Source organism: Bidens hawaiensis, unplaced genomic scaffold, assembly GCF_021521415.1.
Source record: "Bidens hawaiensis isolate Kalapana, Puna unplaced genomic scaffold, B.hawaiensis_p1.1 tig00036769_1, whole genome shotgun sequence".
NCBI classification, from domain to species: Eukaryota; Viridiplantae; Streptophyta; class Magnoliopsida; order Asterales; family Asteraceae; genus Bidens; species Bidens hawaiensis.
In genome coordinates this window covers 160601-185598 of record NW_027496421.1, presented here as the reverse complement: position 1 = coordinate 185598, position 24998 = coordinate 160601, and the positions used below count along the sequence as shown (strand labels likewise).

At 35.6% G+C, this 24998-nt stretch overlaps 1 pseudogene across 1 annotated transcript; it reads right to left on the bottom strand.

Moving 5' to 3' along the window:
* Nucleotides 1–11928: 11928 nt before the first annotated feature.
* LOC143588809 (histone-lysine N-methyltransferase SUVR4-like) lies at nt 11929–20562 on the bottom strand (annotated as a pseudogene). Its single transcript, XR_013145169.1, has 6 exons — nt 20332–20562; nt 19477–20136; nt 18708–18970; nt 12460–12526; nt 12104–12154; nt 11929–12030 (listed from the first exon to the last, which is right to left on the bottom strand). The product of XR_013145169.1 is annotated as a histone-lysine N-methyltransferase SUVR4-like (transcript).
* Nucleotides 20563–24998: the final 4436 nt, after the last annotated feature.

The following is a 24998-nucleotide window of genomic DNA, read 5'->3' as shown; positions in this document are numbered from 1 at the left end:
GATGTTTTTTTTATTTTTTTATTTGACTTTTACTTAGGGATTATGTCTACTAAGAATGTTAATTAGATTGGGTTTACTGGGCAATTCTATGAATAATTTGAATATATTTTTTACTATATATATTGGGTTATTATTGGTCCATTTAGTTTGCTAGCAATTTTTTAAGCTTTTTATATTTTATAATAAAACATATTCATTACTAAAAAATCTTCAACTAAAACTTTCATAATTAATGAGTTAGAATATTTTTTATAAAACGATACTGGGTTCGTTCGCCGAAAATAAATGGGTTCGCTCGTTGGTTCAATACCGTAGGTTATATATAAAATTGAAAAAAGGACCGGGTTTGGTCGAACCCGGTTGCCACAATGTGGCTCCGCCACTGCCTTACCCTACCCTACCCTACCCGAAACCTGAAAAAACCCAGAAAACCCGGTCAAATACCCAACTATACCCGAAATCGGTTCCTATTCGACTCGGTTTTGACTTTTGTGTCCCGGTTCCTGAAAATACCCGGTTTGCGTACCTCTACGAGTGGAGATACAAACGGTGGAAATTCTACATGGGCTATTTAAGATCGACTTGTAAAAAAAACACAAAATAGACTCGAATTCAATAACGTATGAGTGTGAGTCAGAGCCTAAAACAAGTTTGTTAAACTAGCCCGAGTATGACATTATCATTTACCTTAAATTATACATGTGTGTGTAGGTGTGTGTAAATATTATGCATATATGTATAATAAAAAAAACCTATTTTTTTTCTTTTTAATTCGTATTATACCTATACACATATGTATACTTTCATTTAATCTCTAGTTACGTAATGTACACATATGTACATTATCATTTACTTTAAATTATACATATGTGTATAGAAAAAAACATGTGTGTACATATATGTATATATTATACATATATGTATAATTTAGCTAAACCGATAATTTTTTTACGTTGTTTTTTAGAAATCGGGATGATAAATAAAAACTTTGGTTTTTTTACTTTTTTTATTTTTGTGTTTTTTTTGTTTTACGATTTTTTTTATTTTGGGTTTTTTTATGGTCCAAAATGATTCTCATAGCTCTCAATTCTCAAAAAGTTCTCACATGATCCTTATCCTATATATATATATATATATTATTTTGTATAAAAAAATATCTTAAATATATTTAAACGAACCATTTAAAAGCTTTCTGGTTGATTCCTACGTTTTCTCAAACCACTAGATTGCTTTATTTGTAAATGGAGACTTCTCATGCATTTGACCCGAGTTCACGGGTTTGGGTCTCATAAAACCCAGATAATCCTTAAACGAATTATAGCATCTCATAATATTAAAAATTAATTTCACCAAATTTTTGATGTGAAAATCCTATAAAATAGGGATATATTAAAAATTAATATCCATTTTTTTTTTAAAAAAAAGTTATTATTTATATTAAGAAACAATCTTATAGTAAAAAAAAAATAGGCGGATTATGGGTCTCACCAAACCAGATAGCCTTTAAACAGGTTATAGCATCTTATTTATTTGTGAAACTTTTTTTTATTATCAAACTCTAAGTATATTATTAACTTTCTTACAATAAATAAAATTAAATCCAAAAATATATAAATGTTAGAAACGAAAAATGAAAACAACCCCGTAATACGGGGGATTAAACCTAGTATAAATATAAATATGGGTTAGGTTATAATAGGAAGTACGGTTTTTGTAGGAAGGATAAGAAGTGATATTGTTCATCGATTTTGAACATGGATGGTTGATATTAGTTTAGGGAGGAAATCAAATGTGGAACAAGGTGAAGGGCATAATAGGGATAACGCATTTGTTGACTTTATATTCGTCATCGTAATTATCTTCGTCATTAAAGTTTTCCCCCAGCATCCTCATCATTGTCATTTAAGTTTACCCCAGCATCATGATTATCCTCATCATGCTCGTTTCCCCAGTGATACGAAGACTAGGTTCTATAAAACGGGGCCTCTACTACTGGTAACTGCTACGAAGAAGAAGAAGACTGACCTCCATAATCAGACCCGACAACAGGTAACTGGTTCGACGGCTTAATATCGTAAGCGAAATACTCCTAACATATATTAGTTAAAATCAAACAACAGTAATAATAAAAATAATAATATTTTAATATAATAATAATAATTTAATAATAATAATAATAATAAAACAATAATAATATATTAATGATGATAATAATAAAAAATATTAGCAATAACAATAATAAAATAATAATAATAATAAAATATATAACGAAACCTGATTCAAATTTGATAAGCTTGGCGAGCTAGGCTGATCGTTAGACTGTTCATGCTTAATATCATAGCCGACATACTCTTAACAAAACGTAATGTAACATGTCTTAGTTAAAAAAGCAACACTAACGACTTCATACTAAGTAAATATAAAACGAAACCTGGTTCAAGTTCGATAACCATGACGTGCTAGGCTGATCGTTAAGTTGTAAGCATTAATCTCGATTAATTATAAGTCTATACCCCACCATCCAGCTAGCGATTTACTACAACACTTGACTGTCTAGTGTGAACGCTCTAAACAAATAAATAAAATAGTATTTGACATTTGACTTAGATTAAAAAAAAAAGAAAAAAGAATCAGACGGTGCCAACTGCCAAGTAACGTAACAGAAAGAGGATAACGTGGCTGCAGCTGGGTATCGGTGGTGGGTCCTATCTTACATCACCCCTCACCTCCAATTCTTACGTGAAATATGCAGCATCCAAAACGTAACCAAACCCCCCCCCCCCCCCCCCCCCCTCCCATAGCCATCCTCCAACGCAGTATAAATCTTCGGCCACTAATGAATAATAATACTTAATAGTCAAACTCCCAACCACCTCTTTCATACATCGATCTTCCGTCACCATTCTCATTGCACTCCTATTTATTACTAATCAAAGTCATTAGCACACTCATTATCATCATGCATGCACCATGTAAAATCCTCTTCGTTTCTAAATATAGAGATCACTTTAATTATCTCTACAACCAACTCGCACCGCTTATTGCTTACTCACACACTTCCTCAGTATTTAACAAACTCATACGTATCATCATGATTGTATATATGAAGCCTCGCAAAGCAAAGGCTTGTTTAGTTTTGTTTCCAATTCCAAAATGACATATCCGGTGTACGTTTATGGAGTTCCGGAGATGAAGAAGGCGCTTGCTGCTGAGGCGAGGCGTCGGAGGATGACAATAGTAAAGAAAATTTGGGAGGCGAGGCGTTGGAGGATGGAAATGGTGACGAAAACTAGAAGTACCGTGGAGAGAATAAAGAGGCCAACTCCATATGGTCGTAATTCTGGATTCGCTCCGCCTCCTTTGCCTGCTTATGTATGATTCTGATCTCTTCGATCTATTGCTTTGAAGCATATGTTTTGATATTATTATTGTTGTTGTTGTTTTTCAATTGATTTTGTTTTCTTTTTTTCTTAATTTATTTTGTTGGATCTGATTATTTATTTATTTTTTTCATGTTGAAGTGCAGGTTTTCATGTAGTTTAAATTTTATTATTTTAATCTAAGAAATGATGAAAAAGGTGGTGGAATGTTTTCCTCTTGTTTGTGTCAAGATTCAGATGAAAGAAGATTTTATTTGAACATGTTTTTTTAACTATTTTAGACATATGCAAGTGATTACTTTTTAATTTATTAAGAACATGTTTTTTTTAATAATTTAAGCCAGGTCATCAAGATAAAATATTCAGAAAGATCTTGTTGGTCTTGTTCTTATGATAAATATTATGCTTATGCAAATCTTTTAGAAAGAAGCAATTGATCATTTTTTTAATTTATAAATTTTTGTATTTCAAAAGAATTATGTTCTACCAAAAGGCCATCTAGATCAAAAATTCATAAGGATCTTATTGGTTTTGTTTTATGATAAGTATTATGTTTATGCAAATCTTTTAAAAAGAAGAAATTGATTATTTTTTAATTTATAAATTTTTAATTCAAAAGAATTGTGTTTTATCAAAAGGCAGTCTAGATAGGAAATTCATAAGGATCTTGTTGATTTTGTTTTTATGTTAAGTATTATATTTATGCAAATCTTTTGTGTCCTAGATATTTTTTGTTCATATTTCCCTAAATATGAAAAGTAAATTTGCAAAAATGTTTGTATTAAATTAAATGAATTTTGGAGTTAGATATCAATATTTGGAAAAAGAAAAAAAAAGTCATTAGTTTAGAATCAGTAAATCATTTAATGGTAATTAAGAAGGATTTTGTTTTTCTTTTTCTAATAAATATTATGTTTATGCAAATCTTTTGAGTTCTAGATATTTTTATTCGTATTTTCTCAAAAATGAGAAGCAAATCTACAATAATAGTGAACTAATTAAATGAATAACCACTAGTTTGGTATAATGACAAAGGTGTATGACTTTTAATCGAATCGAAAGGTTCTGGATTCTAGTCTCGTTAGAGACATAAAAAAAGGAAAAAAATATTATCCGTTTAAAATAAAAAACTAATTAAATGAATTTTGAAGTTGACTAAAAAGGTCACTAGTTTTGAATCAATAATAAAACATTTAATGATTCTTTCATTAAGAAGAATCTTGCTGGTTTTGTTTTTCTGACAAATATTATGTTTACGCAAATATTTGAGTCCCAGATACTTTTAAGGGGAAAGTGAATACGATGTTGTTAGCCGTCTAACCTTATGCGTAAAACCCATTAAAACTACGTTGTTTTGATTAAAAAAATAATAATTTTGATTTTGTTCATGTTCAGATAATTCAAATGAAAAGAAAAAAAACCCTAAATACTGAAAAAGAAATGAAACCACATTCTTGCTTGTTGGTTTCTTCAACCCCTACAACCTGCCAATCCTTAGTCAATAACGTTTTAATCAATTAAATATTACTTCTGAAATTGCTAAATTGAATAAACATATGAATCCGTTGGTTTCCAAATGCAATAGGTTTTTCAATTAAAGTATTTAATTGGCCCATTATGAATATGTTGAGTTCTTATCAAAAGGAAGAACAGTAAGATACTGAGTGTATTTTTAGGGGAAGAACGAACAGGGTTCTTTTCTCCGTCAATTTTTAGGGTTTTTTTCTTTTTTAGTTGTTTACAAACAAGAATAAAATTATGTTTTATATTATTTTTTAATCAAAACTACGCCGTTTTGATAGGTTTTGCGTGTAAGGTTAGACGGCTAACAGCACCGTATTCATTTCCCCCTATTTTTAATCATATTTTCCAAAAATGAGAAGCAAATCTTAAATGAATTTTGGAGGCCGATATCAATATGTGGAAAAAGAAAAAAAGTCGTTTAATAGTATAGAATCAATAATCATTTAATGGTGGTCCGTTTAGTGTCGCATGTTGTATGACTTCTCGAATAAAGATTTCAGTTGATTTTCTTGAACCAACAGTCATTGTAGAACAAGGGCAATGCATATCATTTAAATAGATTTTGACATTGATACTTAATCTTCTTGACATTACTAGCATAGCTTTGTATATGTATACGCGCTCTTGGTTTTGCGTTCGATGACAATGATCTAGACAATGATCTATGCTTATTTTTACAAAAAAGTGGCAGTTTAATGTTAACTGTCTGCATAACTTTTACAAGGAAAGAAAGGCGACACGCCTTCCATTTGTGATCTTTATTCATATTTCTATCCAATCATCTGCAAGTAGGGCCCGTTTCGGTTTTGTTTTCGTCACATATTCGCTTGTCGTCACTAGGTTGTTAGTTAATGTCGCATATTCGCATGTCGTCACTCGTCTAATTCAGTTCATGTTTTGTCGCATATTCGCATGTCGTCATTCGCTTAATATGGTTAAGTCAATGTTTTGTCGCATGTCGTCACTCGTTTATGGTTATTATTTTTTTAAAATATTTTTTTATCAAACAACTTACGGTTGACTATGCCATAACCTTTAAAAAAGATGAGGTTCTTGGCTTCCAACGGGAGCGGCTTCTCTGTCCATTGGATAGAGGTAGGGGTGCAAACGAGCCGAGCTGCTCGCGAGTTACTCGAGATCGGCTCGTTAAAAAGCTCGATCGAGCCGAGCTTAATCGAGCCCGAGCCCGAGCTCAAGCCTAAAAGTAAGCTCGTTTAATAAACGAGCCCGAGCCCGAGCTTCACTTATCAAGCTCGAGCTGGCTCGCGAGCCTAAACGAGCTTGCCATTTATATAATTTTTTAAAATATATATTTAATATATATTAATTAATATATATAATGCTATGAAAAAATAATTAATAATAACTAAATAATATATATTATTTTATATGTAAAATATTTATAATAAAAAAATAATATATAAAAATTATTATAATTATATAAAAAAATAATTGATATATAGAAACGAGTCGAGTCCGAGCTTGAAAATCTACTCACGAGCCGAGCTCGAGCTTTGAAAATAGAGCTTGAAACGAGCCGAGCTCGAGCCCTGTACAAGTTAAACGAGCCGAGCTCGAGCCTAGTCGAGCTCGAGCTCGGCTCAGCTCGTTTGCACCCCTAGATAGAGGTATTGCTTGACCCCATCATACCCTCCTCATACCCTACCAGTAGTTCTTTTGTGATTGGGATTATACTTGGTATGTTTGTTCGTTTGTTGTTTATCATTCTAACGGCTTTTATACATCTCCAAAGTACACATTTTCTTACGCCATGTTAATAAAGTATGTGAAAATGCATATTCAATGTAGTGTAAGACTTTCTACCCACATCATGGTCTTGATTTCTCTAAACACATATTTTCTTTCTCTCAATATCAGGTCCTTAATTCTGAGAGGTTGCAGTACATATTTTGTAAAAAATTACAAAATAGTGACATTGGCCGCAGAATCGTATTGCCAAAGGTTGGTCTTATTATATTTTCGTTACCGTTAAAAAGTATGACTGTATGGTAGTGAGTTAAAGAGGCCAATAATGCTGTCTGGCTTGTTGAATATATAAATTTAATTGTTCGTATTCATTTCAGCGCCCGGTAGAGGCTCATCTGCCTAAGCTCGTTGAACATCAAATACTCTCTGTACCTGTGATTGACTTGGATGGTGGGCCCAACAGGGAATTCAAGTTCAGGTTGGTCTAGCTTACCAGCAGGTTGTGTAATGGGTCATTTGGGTTGAACTGTAAAAGCTTATTGTTCATTTTTAGAGCTTCTTATAAATAATTATTGTGTTCATCATCTATACGGGTATTTTACATCTCGTTTAACCCTTTCCTATTTAATCCACATTTACTGGTTTGACCCGTTTGTAATAAAATGCAACCAAGTCAACCCATTTTCTAAATGAACATGTTGAAATCTACAACTCTATATAAATGGTATGTTGTTATGAAGCACAAGCTCGAATTTATTACTTTCTTCACTTTATAGAAATTTATCGGTGTTTTATCTTTTTATCTTTTTTTTTTGTGTTCTTTCAACAGGTACTGGCCGAATAACATGAGCCGGATGTACGTGTTTGAGGGCACAGTTGTGTCATTCATACACCCTTTTAGTTCTCTCTGATCACTAAACGTTTATGTTTTCTAAATCGTTAATCTTGTTTCAGGGGCGTTTACCAAGAAGTATAAACTTCAAGCAGACGACTATGTGCTAATGTACAAGGATAAGGATGCCAAGAATCCGGACTATGTAAGCATGTTATATACGCTAAACATTAAAAACATTATAATACATTTTTTTTCTATGTTATATGAATAAAAATCATGTGTTTTGCTGCATAAACAGTTTATTCGGGCTGTTAAAGCTAGTGAAGTTGAAAGATGGTGGTGTTGATGCTGGTGTTGATGGTGGTGTTGATGCTGCAACGCATGCTGGCATGGCGCACACGCATTGCAGCAACGAGAATTACAATTTGGATGACATTTTGAACTCGTTCATGCCGTGGGATGAGTTCATGGAATCTTTCCCCTCCATCAACTCCACCGAGTGCATGGTGCGCACGGATTGCAGCAACGGGAATGACAATTTGGATGACATTTTGAACTCGTTCATGGATTCTTTAACCCCCCAGAGTGCATGGCGTGCACGGATTTTAGCAACGAGAATGACAATTTGGATGCCATTTTGAACTCGTTCATGTCGTTGGATGAGTTCATTGATTCTTTACCCCCCGCCAGCTCCACCGAGTGGTTTCACTGATAATGGGTCTGACGAGGATTTCCCTCATGTTTAAGCGAAAAACAATGCTTTTCATGTTGCTGGTTTTGTGTGTGTGTGTGTGTGTGTGTGTATCATCTGCACTTTTATTATATGTGTAAGGAAAAACAGCTAACTGCTGCCTGTTATGTTTCGAACTAGACGTGTGTTGTTTTGTTTTGCTTCTAGGACATGTATGTTTTGTTTTGGATATGTGTGTAAAGGGTTTTTGTTTGGACTTTGAAGCTTATTATTCCAAACTGCTTACAAGTCGATAACAAGCAATGAATCCAACACCCCCCCCCCCCCAGATTATATGTTGTTTAAACCTTTTTACTATTATAATACAGATTACAGATTATCATGCTTGTTTTTATAGTTATTAATTTGTTATATTTTCGTTCTCTTTTGTATTTTATATATTTTTTGAAAAATTAAAACGATTATGACCGAAACTATCCACATATCAGTTATCCCAATCTGGTGAATTAATTGATATTTCCCATTTTTGAATTTGTTAAACGACCGACGGAGGTGCCTTTCGTCATCCTTCAAGAACTCACGGACGATCAACGAGTCCTTGAGTGTTTTTAGATGGTCTTTCCGTTTTACAAAGATGCCCACAAGAGATTGATTAAAAGTGTAAATCAAAGAGGTTGATTTATGCATTACTTCATCAAGTCTTGTGTTGGACAAAAGATGTAAATTAAGCACGTGGATAAAAAAGTTGTGAAAAAAGAGAGAACAATATAAGCGTTGTTACAACCAGGCCATAAATTATTAAAAGCTTGATTAAGTAATAAAATGCCTTATATTTTTCCTTCTGTCTGGGCTATCTGACAATACCTTTTACAGCTTGACGTGCAAAAGTTGCTTGACCAACGCCAGGTTCAATAGAAGCAAAACCAACGGCCAATCCAATGTTACATAGATGCTTTTTATATAACATTCTTGATTGTAGGGATGAGAAATTGACAGCATTCACACATTTGCCATAATTTAAACTATTGATGGCAATATAAGTGGGTTGGATTGGATTTGAAAGATGGGTTTTTTAAATTGAGGGTTAGGATGGGTAAAGTTAATCCATCATGACCCAAGTAAAGGTTAAAATGCAAAGGATTTTAAAAACCCCTCAAAAAAATATTTAAAAAATTTAATAAAATATTAATAACTCAAAATATAAATAAAAAACACAAAAACTAAAATAACTAAAATGTCTTCCCTATCATCCTCGTTTATAAAAAAAATAAAAACCTTGGTTTCGTCTCGGTTCAGGTTTGGTTTTTTTTGGTTCATTTTTGTTTTTTTTCGTTTCGGTATCTATTTGATTTCAATGTTTTCTGTTTTTGTTTGGTTTCGATTTCTCAGTTTTATTCAGTTTAGGATGGGTATGGGTCAAGATGGGTAAAGTTAACCCATCTTGAAGACTTGAACTAATTAAAGGTTAAAACACCTCATTTCAAAAACGCATCAAAAAAACATTCAAAAATTAATAAAAAAAATAACTCAAAATATAAATCAAAAACATAAAAAGTAAAATAACTAAAATGTTTCCCCCGTCAGCCTCGTTCATTTGAAAAAAAACACTTGGTTTTGTCTCGGTACAGGTTCGGTTTTTTCAATTTTTTCCGCTTCGGTTTTGCTTTTTTTCATTTCGGTCGGTTTCGGTATATGTTCGATTTCAATGATTTCGGTTTTGATTTCTAGGTTTCTACTCGGTTCATTGGGTTTTGTTTGAAATAAAATTGGTTAAAGCTTGTTTTAGTCCATTCTAACCCATAAACAAACCAATTCTAACATATACTCAAAAGTCACTAGCATTTTCCCAACTCATATCGACCTTCTTGCAAAATTCTTTACTCATCTTAATTTTAAAAATTATCCAAATTGACCCAAAACAACCCATCTGTTTGGTTTTGCCACCCTTAATTTAAACCCATACACTTAAATGCATAGAAATCTAAACTTTATAAAAGAAAAAAATAAGACGCACAATTTAAAAGTAGCACATGCCCAAATCATGTGCCGGACCGTTTTGAAACTTGTTGGCAAAAATCAACTAAAAATGTCGCATAGTAAGAAACTTGTCCATAACCCCTAACCATTTAAGGAACTTGTTTATAGTTTAGTCCTCTGTTGGAAGAGCTTGATGCAGTTTTCTTGACCCCCGAATCTTACCTTTTGGTTCTGCTGCTGCTGTTGCATAAGATAATCATTATTAACTTTTTCTCAAGTGAAAAAGAAAGTAAAGAAATAGACAAATGTCACGTGTCACATCAGGAAAACGAGAGCGTCACGCAATAATAATCAAGTTTATCAAGTGTTTCATTATAAAAAAATGTGTACTGGACCGTTTTGGAAGGGAAAAACGGCCCAAAACACCGGGTAACACCACCCCCGGGGCGTTTTGGGGACAGTTTTGGTGGCCACCGTTTTGCACATGACAGCGGAGAGGGAAGAGTCGGTCAAAATGACAACGCGGCACTTTTTAGAAAATGTCTCGCTGATTGGGGTATCATGTGTAGCAAACCGCCCCTAAATAGAGTGTTATGACTATACATGGTCTAATCGCTTAACATTTTTATTTGTTCATGTATCAACTATCATTAGGCATTTCAAACAAACATACATAATAAAAAATCTCACTTATAGCATAGTTATTGCTAGGGTATGGGGAGATAGGATGAGGGAAAGTATTTCCTCTGTCCCAAGAGATAGACCTTTCACTAAGATGCCAGCTCCAAAACCCTTTTTTTACATGTATAGTATACGTATTCATATCCTATCAATCATATTTAGTGAGTGCGGTTTTATAATGCACGGAGTGGTTTAGGATACTATGAGTGGATGAGAGGGAAAATGTAATAATTTTTCTGTATATTCCTCTTCCACCCTATAAACTTTTTAATATTTTTTTTTAAAGTAGTTGTGAGTGAAGAAGAGAAAAAATGTAATAATAAAGATATAAAGATAAGATGAGAGAAAAAATGTAAAGATTTTTCTATATATTGAAAAAATTCCTGTTCCACCCTATAAATTTTTTAATATTTTTTAAAAGTGATTGTTAGTGAAGAAAAGAGAATGTAATAATAATGACATAAAAAGAATATTATTTAATTGAAAATAAGAGAGAAAATGTTGTGATTTTTAATGTAATTTTAGATTTGAAGACAGGGAAAGAGATGTGAACGCACTTATCCATCAAATATTCCTCATTTTAAAATATAAAAATTCTTCAAAAGCGCGCCCCATCCCTTTCACCATTTTATTGTAAACTCTTCATGTATGAGAGCATTCACATCCTATCCCCTTATCTGTGTGAGGGAAGTTTCTATAATGTGGAGAGTGGTTTAAGATATTGTGAGTGGATGAGAGAGAAAGTGCTATCTTGTTGTATATTCGAAAAGCTACTGTTCAACTCTTAAATTTTTTTTTATATTTTTTGAAAGTTGTTATGAGTGAATAAAAGAGAAAAAATAATGATAAATGAATAAAAATATTACTTAATTGAAAATAGAGAGAAAATGTACTAATTTTTAGTGTGATTTTAGATTTGAAGATAGATACGATGTGAGGTTTTTATGAATTAGAGAAAAATTATAGAACACACATTTTTTTTAAATTAGTGATAAATTTTAAAAACTATAATTTTTAATTTATAAATTATAGGATGAATTGTGGTGGATCATGGATGGAATGTGAATCTGCCACTAGTTCCAATTTGTTTGACACATTCCATCCATTAAAATGCTCTAAGGAATTAGAGTGTATTACCAACCTTTTCTTCTCACATCTCGACAGTATAAACTTGAACATTGACATTGAAATGCTTTGATGGGGTGGTCAACGTCCTCAAAGTCGATTCCATAGTCCTGAAATTATTAACACGCCATTTAAATAAGTGGTTGAAATTGGTAGTTGCAGTAATAAGATAGTTGCAGTTACCCATGTTAGTTCTTCATATGGATCAATATCCCTTTTAGCGAAAAAAGCAATCTGCGTAAAAAAAACCAATGAAAATATCTGAAAATAACCATATAGAGTGTTTGAAAGTTAATACAAACGCTCGACTCGTTGAGACATTTCTATCCATTACTTTTGGGGCATGTAACCCAGGGTTGTGCCGTGTGCATGAAACCGAAATAATCAAAACCCAACTCAAAAACCAGTGGTTTGGTTTAATGTTTTTATCGAAAACCGAATTTCCGTTTCACTTTGTGTTGGTCCAAATATGAGTCTGCCAACTCTTGAATCAGATTTATATCACATTTATACACTAACAATAGGGCATGAATACATACATGATAGTAGTGATGGTCTGGCGTTTCCACTTCAACTGGGATCTCGATCAAGTTTGAATCAAAGCATCTAAATTTTTAGAAAAAGAATAGGCTACATTATAAAAAGTTATAGTCTCAAATTGCATATTGAAATCCAACATTCATAATCTGGGATAAATATACCACTAAAACATATTATGTGATTTGCACACATATTTCTGCATGGCTTAAGAAACTATGCAAAATCTTTTATACGCTTATGTGTTATAAACTGAAAAAGGTTTACATAGTTTCTGAAGCCGTGAAGAAAAAAAACATGTACATGTTCAATACGATAGGGGTGAGCAAATGATTGAATTAACGAAACTGAACATTAGTTGATGTTCGGTTAAGCCAAAATTGATTATGATACAATCCCGGGCCAATCACCAAGGAAATCCGAGGCATTAAAAACATATTTCAGAAAAAAAGGGAAGAAAATCAAGACAGTTGTGAGTGAGAAGGAGTCTACACTATTTTTGGCAACTTATTCAACCCATTCGGTAATAGTAGCAACTGATATCAATCAGCTCAATTCTAGAATAAATCACCTTAATTCTAGGATCAGTTTATTTTCATATTTTCATTATAAGTAGGCAGACTAGCTATCTGTTTAGTATCTCATTATTATTTACTACTACATTTTGTAATCGGAGACCGAGCCCCTCTCGAATCGGGCCTTATCATTTCTGTTTCAATAAAGAAGTTAGTCTGCTGTTGTTTGCTTTATTTTCGTGTTTCTATCATTGGTTCCATTGCCGGGAAACACGAAACAAGCGATTGAAGAACAATGGTTCAGACCCGGGGGAGTACAGGAGAAGGGAACCAGCAGCATGATACTATCGCTACACAATTGGCTGACATTGCAGCTCGATTGGAGTCCATGGAATCCATGAAAGATGACATTGCGGCATTAAAAGCGGGAGGACATTCACGAGGGGGGAGCCGGAATGAAGAGGGAGAAAGTTCTTGGAAGAATAGGCAGCAGTATCGACCTTACAACAAGATTGATTTTCCCACTTTTAGTGGTGGGGACCCTCGCGGATGGTTGTTGAAAGCTGAGAAGTACTTCAAGTATTACAACATAGACGATGAAGAAAAAGTTGAAGTAGCTTCTATGCATCTAGAAGGAGATGCGCTGGATCTATATTCCTGGTTATCCCAGGATCAACCTCTGGTTTTTTGGGAAGAATTCTCCAAGATTTTCACAAAAAATTTCGGTCCGCACGAGTTCCAAAATCCCGATGAGTATTTTTGTAGCATTAAGCAAACTGGTACGGTTAATGAATATCGGCAAGAATTCGCAAAACGTTCTTCCCGAGTTTCAAATTGGCCGGACCACTGCTTATTGGGGGTGTTTCTAAATGGATTAAAAGATGAACTGAAAGCCGATGTACGAATACACAAGCCGCGCACAGTGTATAAAGCGATGAGTTTGGCATTGGAATTTGAATCTAAACTCACCCACTCACGAGCCGTAAAAAACACGGCCGCTACCACCAACAACAAGAACTCTTATTCTGAATCCCGACCCAATTCTCTACCAAATTCAAACTCCACCACAAATACCAACAGAAGCAATCAAATCAGTGAGACCGACAAACAACAGAGATTCTTGAAAGGCGAATGTTTTAGATGTGGGGAGAAATACGGCCCGGGTCACAGATGCAAAACCGGGACACTCAAAGTATTAGAGGCTGAGGAGGAGGCGGGAGAGATCTGTGAAGAAGAGATGGAAACAGATTCGGATCAAGTCAACACCGCGGAGATTAGTCTGCACGCTATTCTGGGTAAAACTCCTCCAACTACAATGAAAATCAAAGGTACGTTGCAAGCAACTGAAGTACTAATTCTGGTGGATGGGGGGTCAAAACATAATTTCATATCGGATATTCTCATTACTGAGCTACAACTGGCTACCCAACCTGTTGCACCCTTTGGTGTGCAGATTGGGAATGGAGACATCATAAGATGTAGCAAGATCTGTAAGGGCTTAAAATTAGAGGTGGATGACCTCAAAATTACCCAAGACTTTCATCCTTTTTCATTGGGTGGGGCGGATTTAGTCTTGGGAATCCAATGGCTAGCAACTTTAAACACGGTGCAAGCTAATTGGAAGGAAATGTTCATGGTCTTTACTATTGAAGGAAAGAAATATAAGCTGTGTGGTATTGAATCGGGTCCTCATAAATCATCAAGTTTTCAACATTTAGCCATTGAACCCATATCTACACCAGCCATACCTGTCCCTTTTCAGCCGATTGTTGACCAATACCGAACGGTTTTTGACGAACCCACCAGCCTGCCACCTGTTCGTTTCCAAACACACTCCATATCTCTGTTACCCAACACCAGCCCTCCCAATATTCGCCCTTACAGGTACCCTTATTCCCAAAAGAATGAGATCGAAACACAGGTTGCCCAGCTCCTCATCGATGGCTTTATCTAACCCAGCACCAGCCCTTTTTCTAGTCCCGTATTACTAGTGAATAAAAAAGATAATTCATGGAGAATGTGTGTGGATTATAGGGCCCTTAACAAAGTGACTATTGCCGATAAATACCCGATCCCGAATATTGATGAATTATTAGATGAATTATATGGATCCACCATTTTTTCAAAACTGGATTTAAGGGCAGGCTATTACCAAATCCGAATGACACCCGAGGACATTGAAAAAACAGCCTTTCGAACTCATTCCAGGCATTATGAGTTCAAAGTTATGCCTTTCGGCTTAACAAACGCACCATCCACTTTTCAGGCTGTTATGAATGATTTATTTCGACCCTTTTTACGTCGTTTTATCCTTGTTTTCTTCGATGACATCTTAATTTACAGTGCTAACATTGAGCAGCATCAAGAGCATGTAAAACAGTTCCTGAAGCTATTACAAGAAAACCAATTCTTTGCCAAGATGTCGAAATGCTGTTTTGGGCAAGATCAAGTGGTATTTCTGGGACACGTCATCAATAGACATGGGGTTGGTGTGGAAGAAGAAAAAATAACAGCGGTTAAGTCGTGGCCGATCCCAACAAATGTTAAAGAAGTGAGGCGTTTCTTAGGGTTAACGGGGTACTATAGACGATTTGTCAAAAACTATGGTATTATAGCCCGCCCTCTCACGAATTTAACCAAAAAGGATGGGTTTATATGGTCGGATACAGCATTGGCAGCATTCGAAGCTCTGAAACAGGCCTTGATGTCTACTCCTGTTCTAGCTTTACCCAATTTTTCGAAGTCATTTGTGGTGGAATGTGATGCTTCATCAGAAGGCATAGGGGCTATTTTGTCTCAAGAAGATCATCCCGTGGCATATTTCAGCAAAGGGTTTTCCCCTTCAAACAAGTTTAAGTCGGCCTCGATCGGGAGTTACTAGCCTTAGTGATGGCTGTCCAAAAATGGAGCCATTACTTATTAGGTCGCCACTTTATCATCAGAACAGACCATTACACTCTGAAGTTTTTGCTGGAACAGCGGATTACAACTACTGAACAACAAAGATTGTTGTTGAAACTAATGCCTTTTGATTTTTCCATTGTTCATAAAGCAGGGAAAGAAAACAAAGGAGCTGATGCACTTTCAAGAAGACCCCACACAGGAGAATTTTCAGCACTGATCACTCCTTATTGTGCTGAAATAGAAGAAATAAAAGCAGGCTTTAAAACAGACCCGTTCACCAGAAATTGGATTGATAAATTAAGTGAAGCACCCGACAATACTTCGGGATTCACTTTGGTCAATCAATTATTATTTTACCATGGCAGATTGGTGATACCAGCCACCCCCAATCTCCGCATCAAAATGTTACAGGAGGCGCACGATACTCCAAGTGCTGGCCATGGAGGTTTTTTAAAATCCTACAAAAGGTTATCTGTCCGATATTTTTGGCCAAAAATGAAAGCTGATGTGCGACTTTTTGTACAACAATGTTTAGTGTGCCAACAACAAAAGTACCAAGCACTGTCTCCAGCCGGTTTACTCCAACCACTGCCCATTCCCGAACGGATATGGGAAGATGTCTCAATGGATTTCATTGTGGGGTTACCCCCTTCTAATCGAGCAGATACGATCTTGGTTGTTGTGGATCGTTTGAGCAAATATGCACATTTCATGTGCTTATCTCATCCTTACACGGCCAAAACCGTAGCTGCAGTTTTTTGCAAAGAGGTTGTCCGGTTACATGGGTTCCCTAGGTCCATTGTCTCTGATCGGGATGTCATTTTTATCAGCCATTTCTGGCAAGAGCTTTTTCGTTTGAGTCAAACTAAGCTCAAACTAAGTACTAGCTATCATCCTCAAACAGACGGTCAAACGGAAGTCTTAAACCGTTGTTTGGAGGCCTACTTGCGCTGTTTTGCTAGTGAACAACCGAAGAAATGGGATGATTATTTATCATGGGCTCAGTACTCGTATAATACGGGGTACCATACATCAACCGGCACTACTCCGTTCACAGTCGTTTATAGCCGAGAACCTCCCCCTTTGGTTCCTTATGTGGTGGGAGAAACTACAAACGCTGATTTAGCACAACAACTTATCGACCGGGATGATATGCTGAAGATATTGCGGGACAACCTCCAAAAAGCCCAAAGCCGCATGAAGAACCAAGCTAATACAAAGCGGCGCGATGTTTCCTTTCAAGTGGGGGACTTTGTTTTTTTAAAAATTCAACCCTACCGACAGAAAACGCTGGCCAAAAAGAAATACGAGAAACTGTCATCAAGGTTTTTTGAACCGTATCGTATCAAAAGGGTTGTTGGCCCTGTTTCCTATGAGTTGGAACTCCCTGCTGATGCAAGAATTCACCCGATATTTCATGTCTCCATGCTCAAAATGGCTCATGGTGATTTATCGTCCACACCAACGCCTCCATTACCCATCACAAACGATTGGGAATTACATGTGCAACCAGCTGCTGTTCACGCTCATCGCTGGATCAATGAAGATGGAAAACTTGTCTTGGAAGTATTAGTCTCATGGCAATCACGCCCGATAGAAGAATCTACGTGGGAACCATATGATTTATTGACTGAGCAATTTCCTACTTTCAGCCTTGAGGACAAGGCTAATTTCCAGGGGGGAAGTAATGATACAATCCCGGGCCAATCACCAAGGAAATCAGAGGCATTAAAAACATATTTAAGAAAAAAAGGGAAGAAAATCAAGACAGTTGTGAGTGAGAAGGAGTCTACACTATTTTTGGCAACTTATTCAACCCATTCGGTAATAGTAGCAACTGATATCAATCAGCTCAATTCTAGAATAAATCACACCTTAATTCTAGGATCAGTTTATTTTCATATTTTCATTATAAGTAGGCAGACTAGCTATCTGTTTAGTATCTCATTATTATTTACTACTACATTTTGTAATCGGAGACCGAGCCCCTCTCGAATTGGGCCTTATCAATTCTGTTTCAATAAAGAAGTTAGTCTGCTGTTGTTTGCTTTATTTTCGTGTTTCTATCAGATTACCAAAATTAATGGTTCGGTTTTAGTTTATGGTGTGTGGTATAACCAAATGGCAAATTGGATTTTAATAATCTCACTTTTTTGCAGTTAGCCGATAATATTCTCACCTTAGAAAATACATAAAAAATAGTTGTCACCAGTCTCATCTTTCATACTGATTTCATTGAATCTCTGTTAAAAAAACTTAACAGAGTTGGGTCTTTTGATCAATCGACGTTTGGAGCACCGTTTCGAGATAAGTTTTGCATCAATCGACTCGTATCCTCATTCCTATCAAAAGCCCTAAACCATCAGTTTGAAATTTAGAAAAACGAAGGTACAATAGAAACAATTAATTTGAAAGGTGGGACGGATGGCAGGAATTTCTGAGGTGGGATTATTATCAGTCAACTGCAAAATGCAAAAAAGTGAGATTATTAAATCCAATTTGCCTAACCAAATTAAACAAGCCAAACCAATTATACATAAAGGTTATAGCAATATGAAGCTTTTATCAATGATAATCATCTTCTAATGATATCTTATCCAGCTTTCTATGGCATTCATTAATTTGTTTCAAATGACAGTGTCTTTGAATTACACATTGGTCTCTTATTATCATTTTCATTAAATGATAATCTAATTCTTTATAATACTCATTTTATAATCTAACTGTATTCACTTTATATTGCTAAACAGAAACCGAATTAACCGAAACCGATCAATTATGGATGGTTTCAGTTATTGCCATTAACTGAATCCAACCATGCACACCAATACCTGTGATTTATGAACCTTGCAACATTCCCAAAATGAGTGGCATCCAAACACAAAGCTTATTCATCTTTTAGTACTTGTTCAGACCCCCAATCAGCATCTAGGTATACCGGATATGTATGCCTCTCATTTTTTCTACTTTGCTTGTTTCTTTCATATAACTCGGTATTTGTTAATATTTCCCCAACATATTCACATATAAAGGAGCCTTTTGGCAAATGTTCAACTGACCTAACAGCCCAACCTTTACCCTTTGTAGAAAACACCTGCAATTTTGATTAAAGCAGAATTAACTTGCAATTGACGAAGTAGATGTTTCATGTTTATCACACAACAGAAGCTTACCCCTACTTCTACTTATTATGGATGAGCTGATTTTGGTTGTACTATATCTCTAACAAGTCAGTTGGGTTAAATGAAAACAATTAGCAAAGATTCTAACTTATGGCATTAGGCCATTTTTAGTGCTTACAACCACCTAGATATGTTACTCAAAGATTCTAATTGTTTATTGTAAATTTGTAATGTTATTGTTTATCTATTCAAAACCCACACATTAATTGTTTACAAGAAAAAATTTTAATTGGACAAAAGTGTTTGGGGTCACCTAGCGCCCGGCCCGGCCCGGCCCATATCAGCATGTATTAAAGTTTAAAACTTAAAAGCGGCCCATTTCAACCACAACTCATTACATGACCGGCCCATTTTAACCGCACTAGTCTTTTGCAATTATTTTGGACCCTTTGTCTATAAAAAGTCAAAACTAACTTACCTGCAACTTGCAAGCAGGACCTCTTTGTACAACACGGTTGCCACAATCCATTGAGCATCCGCATTTTCTCCAACACTCCTTTATAAACTTTCTCAACACATGACCTTTGCACGGTTCAGGATTATGCTCATCCTTGGCCTTCTCCAAAGGGCATTCTTGGCAATGAAAAAGATGGTGATCTTGCGGTTCACGATTTATGGAAATACACTCATCTAAAAAAGCATCTTTTAACAGGCCTTGTGGTGTGTAGGCAAACTCGCCACCTGTTTCATGAGAACACGCACATGGGACCCGCCTAGAAAGACAATCGCTGGTACATTTTAAACAACAATCGCCATCAGAAATCCGGGCTAATGAAAAAGGTACAAATGCATCCTGAAAAGTTATGTTTTGTGGTATGTAGAGAAACTTTGGTAGTTCTAATCCAATTTCATCTATTAGTGAAATCTTAATTTTCTCCGTGCCTCTGGTTATGTCATCAATGTTGTGATAAGTTTTAGAGGTCCTCTGTAATAACGAGCTAGAATGATCTGATTGTACACCTGGGCGTGTCGGTTCGGCTCTAGGCTCCATGTCATCGTCCGGCTGGATATATTTACACCTCTTTTTTTGCACTATGGTGTTCGTTTTAGTGGATGTGGATCCTTCTACAGTGGGTTTCTGCATTAAAAGAAGGCACATAATCACTTGCTACAAAATATCAAATGCAGCTGTTACAAGAAACAGACCCTAGAAAAACCTATCTTGGGCCCATAAGGCAATATTAATACATATAATTAACAGTGGAAAAAGAAAAGCAGAAGTGCATTGGATTAAGTAATGAATAACAATTTGGAGCTTTAATCAAAAATGTACCTTGTCATCTTGGGACTGAAAAATAGCATCTGCAAGTGTTCGGTAATTATCTTCCTCTATTAGTTCCCAGTTCCGATTGTATAATTTTAGAAGATTTTTAAGGACGGGTTTAACAACTTCGGGAGAAATCGATAAGTCCTTCATGGCACTTATGGCTTTTCTTGCTTTTTCTTCATTTGAGTTTGGAGGTCTCCGATCTGATGTTTCTGAATCTCTTTGATGAGTTGTCATTTACCAAATTGAGTTTACAAGTGATATTCTCTCAAACTGTAAAAAGAGAAATAACATCATGCATTTCAGAAGATATCACACTAACAAATGAGAAGACTGTTCAAATATACAAATCCACACTCTAAATAGTAAAACGATAGAATAAGAGAATAAGCATCACATGTGTCTTTTTTTTTTTTTTTTGAGAAGACTAAATCAGCCAGAAAAAATAATGTCTTCCAGTATCCATAATATAACTTTATATTGTTGCTTTGTATTTCAGCATCTACTATCATTTTTTTAACCAGGAGCTCACTGATTTGTTTTCATTGCCGAACATCTCTCATGTCCCCAACCGATATGGGATTTGCCTAAAGGTGTTACAGTTATTAAGAAGTTTGTTAGGTTTTCTAATTTCCAGTTTCCAATTCGTGAGAAGTTCTCATGTTTTAGTGGGTAGTTTCGACATGAATCAGCTTATATATCATTAACACATCCATGATGAATGAAAGCAGTAACAATTATTCAGTATATACATGTATTACCCTTCTATTTGAGTTTTTCTAAGATAACAAACAGGCCCAAGAAAAAAACAGAGTAAAACACATGAAACTGAGTGAAATATTTGTGATATAGCAGCAGCAACAGTCAACAAAAGGGCGTTTTCTTAGCCTTTTATGTACAGGTACAGCAGCAACAAAAGACCTACAACAATGGTTTCAGACCAGTGTTGTAGAACTTGTTAGGCGCTAGTCAGTGGCCGCCCCAACTAGCGATTAATTATGGATTAATTGGATTTGAATTTTATATGTTGCTTTTCAAAATTGTATATACAAAATTATGCATATGACTTTTCAAATACTTCAAAAACTTTGACCAATTTTAACCGAAATTTTATCGATATTCACCACTAGCTCCAATTTTAAGGGCCGATTAGGTGAAATCAAATCGATTGCCCACCGATTTCCTATTAATCAGTGTCTAATCGTAATTTTACAACACAGATTCAGACACGGTCATGGGAGACGAGGTAGTTGTTGATCAACAACCTCCTAGTTACATCAACTCTAGCCATCCATCAACGTAAAAGTATACGAATCAAAGAAAACCTTATAAAAAGATAAAAACTAGCGCAAACTTCTAGAACCTGGTATAATCATATAGATAGATGCTATTATAACATAAATTGTAAAATGATAGAATGTAGCGTCTATCAAAGCAATTCTGAAACATATAAACGCTAACACATTGATTCCACCCTAACGTTATACGTCATAAAATGGGATAAAACAGAGTCGGAAACAACAAAATCTAGAAATATGGATATCAGCTAGGGTTTGAAAAGACATGACGGCATACCACGTCGTCATAATGTAATCAAATACACACGAGAGATGGAGATGGAAATAACCTAATTTCAGGTAGCACTGATCGATGATCAAACGTGTAGCCTTTGGAAGTCGTTTAGTGATGAAGAGAAGAATCCAGCCACGAGATCTAACAAAACGGAGGGTTTATTGAACGATTAATGTGCTGTGCTGCATATTATTATTATTATTATTATTATTATTATTATTATTATTATTATTATAATAATAATAATAATAATAATAATAATATTATTATTATTATTATTTATTATTATCTGATTTTGTGCTGCTCCAATAATCAGGGTATCAGGCAATCATGAGGCCGCACGGCAGTACGTTTCTACTGGCTGGCTGGCTGGCTGGCTACCTATGCATGCTGGCTGGCCGGCTAGTACGCATCGCGGTTCACAAAATCACATAGCCCTATTTATTCAATTTGGCCCCCAAACTTTATATTTGTTTTATTTTCATTCACAATTATTTCATTCTTGAAATAAGAAATAATCGGTAAATAGTACTTAAGTTTTTTTTTTTTCCGACAAATGTTACTTTTACTCTGTTTTAGGCTAATAATTTTGAACTACATTTTTTTTTGCCTAGATTTGAGTCTGGGACGTACTTTGCCCAAGTTTGTTTGTGAGTGTTATTTAATGAGAGAGAGTGTGTATAAAGTGGGACAAATTGAGACGATAGAGAGATGGTGGTCCATGTAAGACTTCTTTTTAAGATTTTTATGGGGTTGATATAAATCAGGTTTTAAAAGTTTTCAAAACATTTAAAGATACATAAGCTGTAGCTCGTATGAGTTGTGTCATTAAAGCTCAACTCTTATCTTAAATTGCTCATCACTTTGCTACTCATATAAGTTATGACATTAAAGCTCAACTGTTATCTTGAATTACCCATCATTTTGTATATAGTATTGATAGCTTGGACTTATGTTGTAACTCGCTCATTGCATGTTTCTATAGTAAGTTAATTAGTTAGGTGAGTACTTATGGGCATTACTGCACATTGCGGCAGTTCAGTTTTGAATAAAACTGAAATCGATACTTTGATAAAATAAGTGTGTCGTGATGATATATTCGGAATTTTATAAAATATTATATTAGAAAAGAAACAAAATACGTGACATCAACAAAAAAAACTATAGAATGAAAACCGAATTCAGTTATGATAATAGGAATATACTGAAATCGGTTTCATTGTGTTCTTGTTACTGCATCGGCGGTTGCTATACTTCACGTCACAAAAAAAAATGCATAATTCTAAAACAATTCTGTTTGTTATGATACCAATACTCGGCATACTTTACGGGAAAAGGGAGTTTATTTGCGATAGTTTTATTTGTTCGTCTTTTGTAAAATAGGTAATATATAAATTACGAAAACTACAAATTTATAAGTAAAATTTATTCACTAGGAAAACAAATGTTTTTATCTTCCCTAGGTCTGTTTGGTATGGGGTAATGGAATGGACGATGGAATGGAATGAACGAGGTAATAGAATGGATAATTACCATTCCATTGACATGTTTGGTTACCATGTGGGAATGAAATGAATTATTAGTCTTTATTTTTTGATAAGCTAGAAAAGTTGGAATAAAATAAAAATGGTAGTGAGTGGCGGCGGGATGGTGGTGGTGGGCGGCGAGGTAATGGTGGTGGGAGGCGATGGCGATGGGCGGGAGCCAGGAGCGATTTTTGGTGGTGGCAGGTGGTGCTAATAGTGAGTGGTGGTGGCGGTGACGATGGTGGGCGGTGGTGGTGGTGGCGGTGACGATGATGGCGGTGGGGTGGTGGCGGTGACGATGGATGGTGGTGGCGGTGGTGAGCGGCGTTGGTAGGTGGTGGTGGGTGGTGGCAGCAGAGGTGGGTGGTGGTGGTGACGGGTGGCAAAGGAGGGTGGTGGTGGTGGCCGATGGCGGAGGCGGTGGTGGGTGGTGGCGGGCGGTGGAGGCGGTGGTGGCGGGTGGTGAGAGGGCAATGAGTAATGATGGTGGGAGGGTGGTGGAGGTGACATAGTGTGAAAGTAGGATAGGATTGAGTGAAAAAAAAACAAAGGGGGTGGATGGAATGAATTTGATATATTTTAGGAGGAATGGAATGGACATGGTAATTGATGATTCTATTTCATTGACCAACCAAACATATTTTTTTTTATTCCATCATAATGGTCTATTCCATTCCGCATATCATTCATCCATATCAAACGCTACCTATGGGTGTGCTATAGCAGGAGCCAGTGGCGGTTAGAGTGTGAGTGGTGTAGTCACATTCTTTTATCAACCAATGGATCCTCCTCTTAATAATTTATGAAGCTTTAAGATACCCAATTGTCTAAGGGAAAATGACAAAAATGACCTATTTATCCACACAAATTTCTTAACTAACCCCCTAAACTAAATAATACCTAAAATAGCCCTTTTTTAAACGGTAGGGATTTTCGGTACCGGGCGATTTCACCCCTATTCCTAAGAGATAATGAGTCATAGAGAGACCGTTCACGTTAAAACTCCCCTCATAAGATTAAACAAATAACATAAAGCGTGAAGACAAATTAAAACAAGATAGAACGTACTCATAATAATAGGAGCAATCGCCATCAGAAATCCAGGCTAATGAAAAAGACAAACGCATTATGAAACGGTATGTTTTGTGGTACGTAGAGAAACTTAGGTGGTTCTAATCCAACTTCGTCTATTAGTGAAATCTTAATTTTCTCTGTGCCTCTAGTTATGTCATCAATGTTGCAAGAATTTTTAGAGTTCCTTTGTGATAACGAGTTAGAACGATCTGATTGTACGCTTGGGCGTGTAGGTTCGGCTCTAGGCTCCATGTCATCATCCTCCTGGATATATTTACGCCCACTTTTTGTGCGTAGTAGACGATGTGGAGCTTTCTGCAATGCTTTCTGCATAAACAAAGCAGGTAATCACTTATTACAAAATATCAAATTTGGTTATTACAAAATATTGGCTCATATGGAGGATGGGGATATATCTAAGTTAATAACAAAAAAGAGACATCCTCATACAAGAAACAAACCCAAGAAAAGCCTATGCGGAGCCCATTGGCTAGGGTGTGC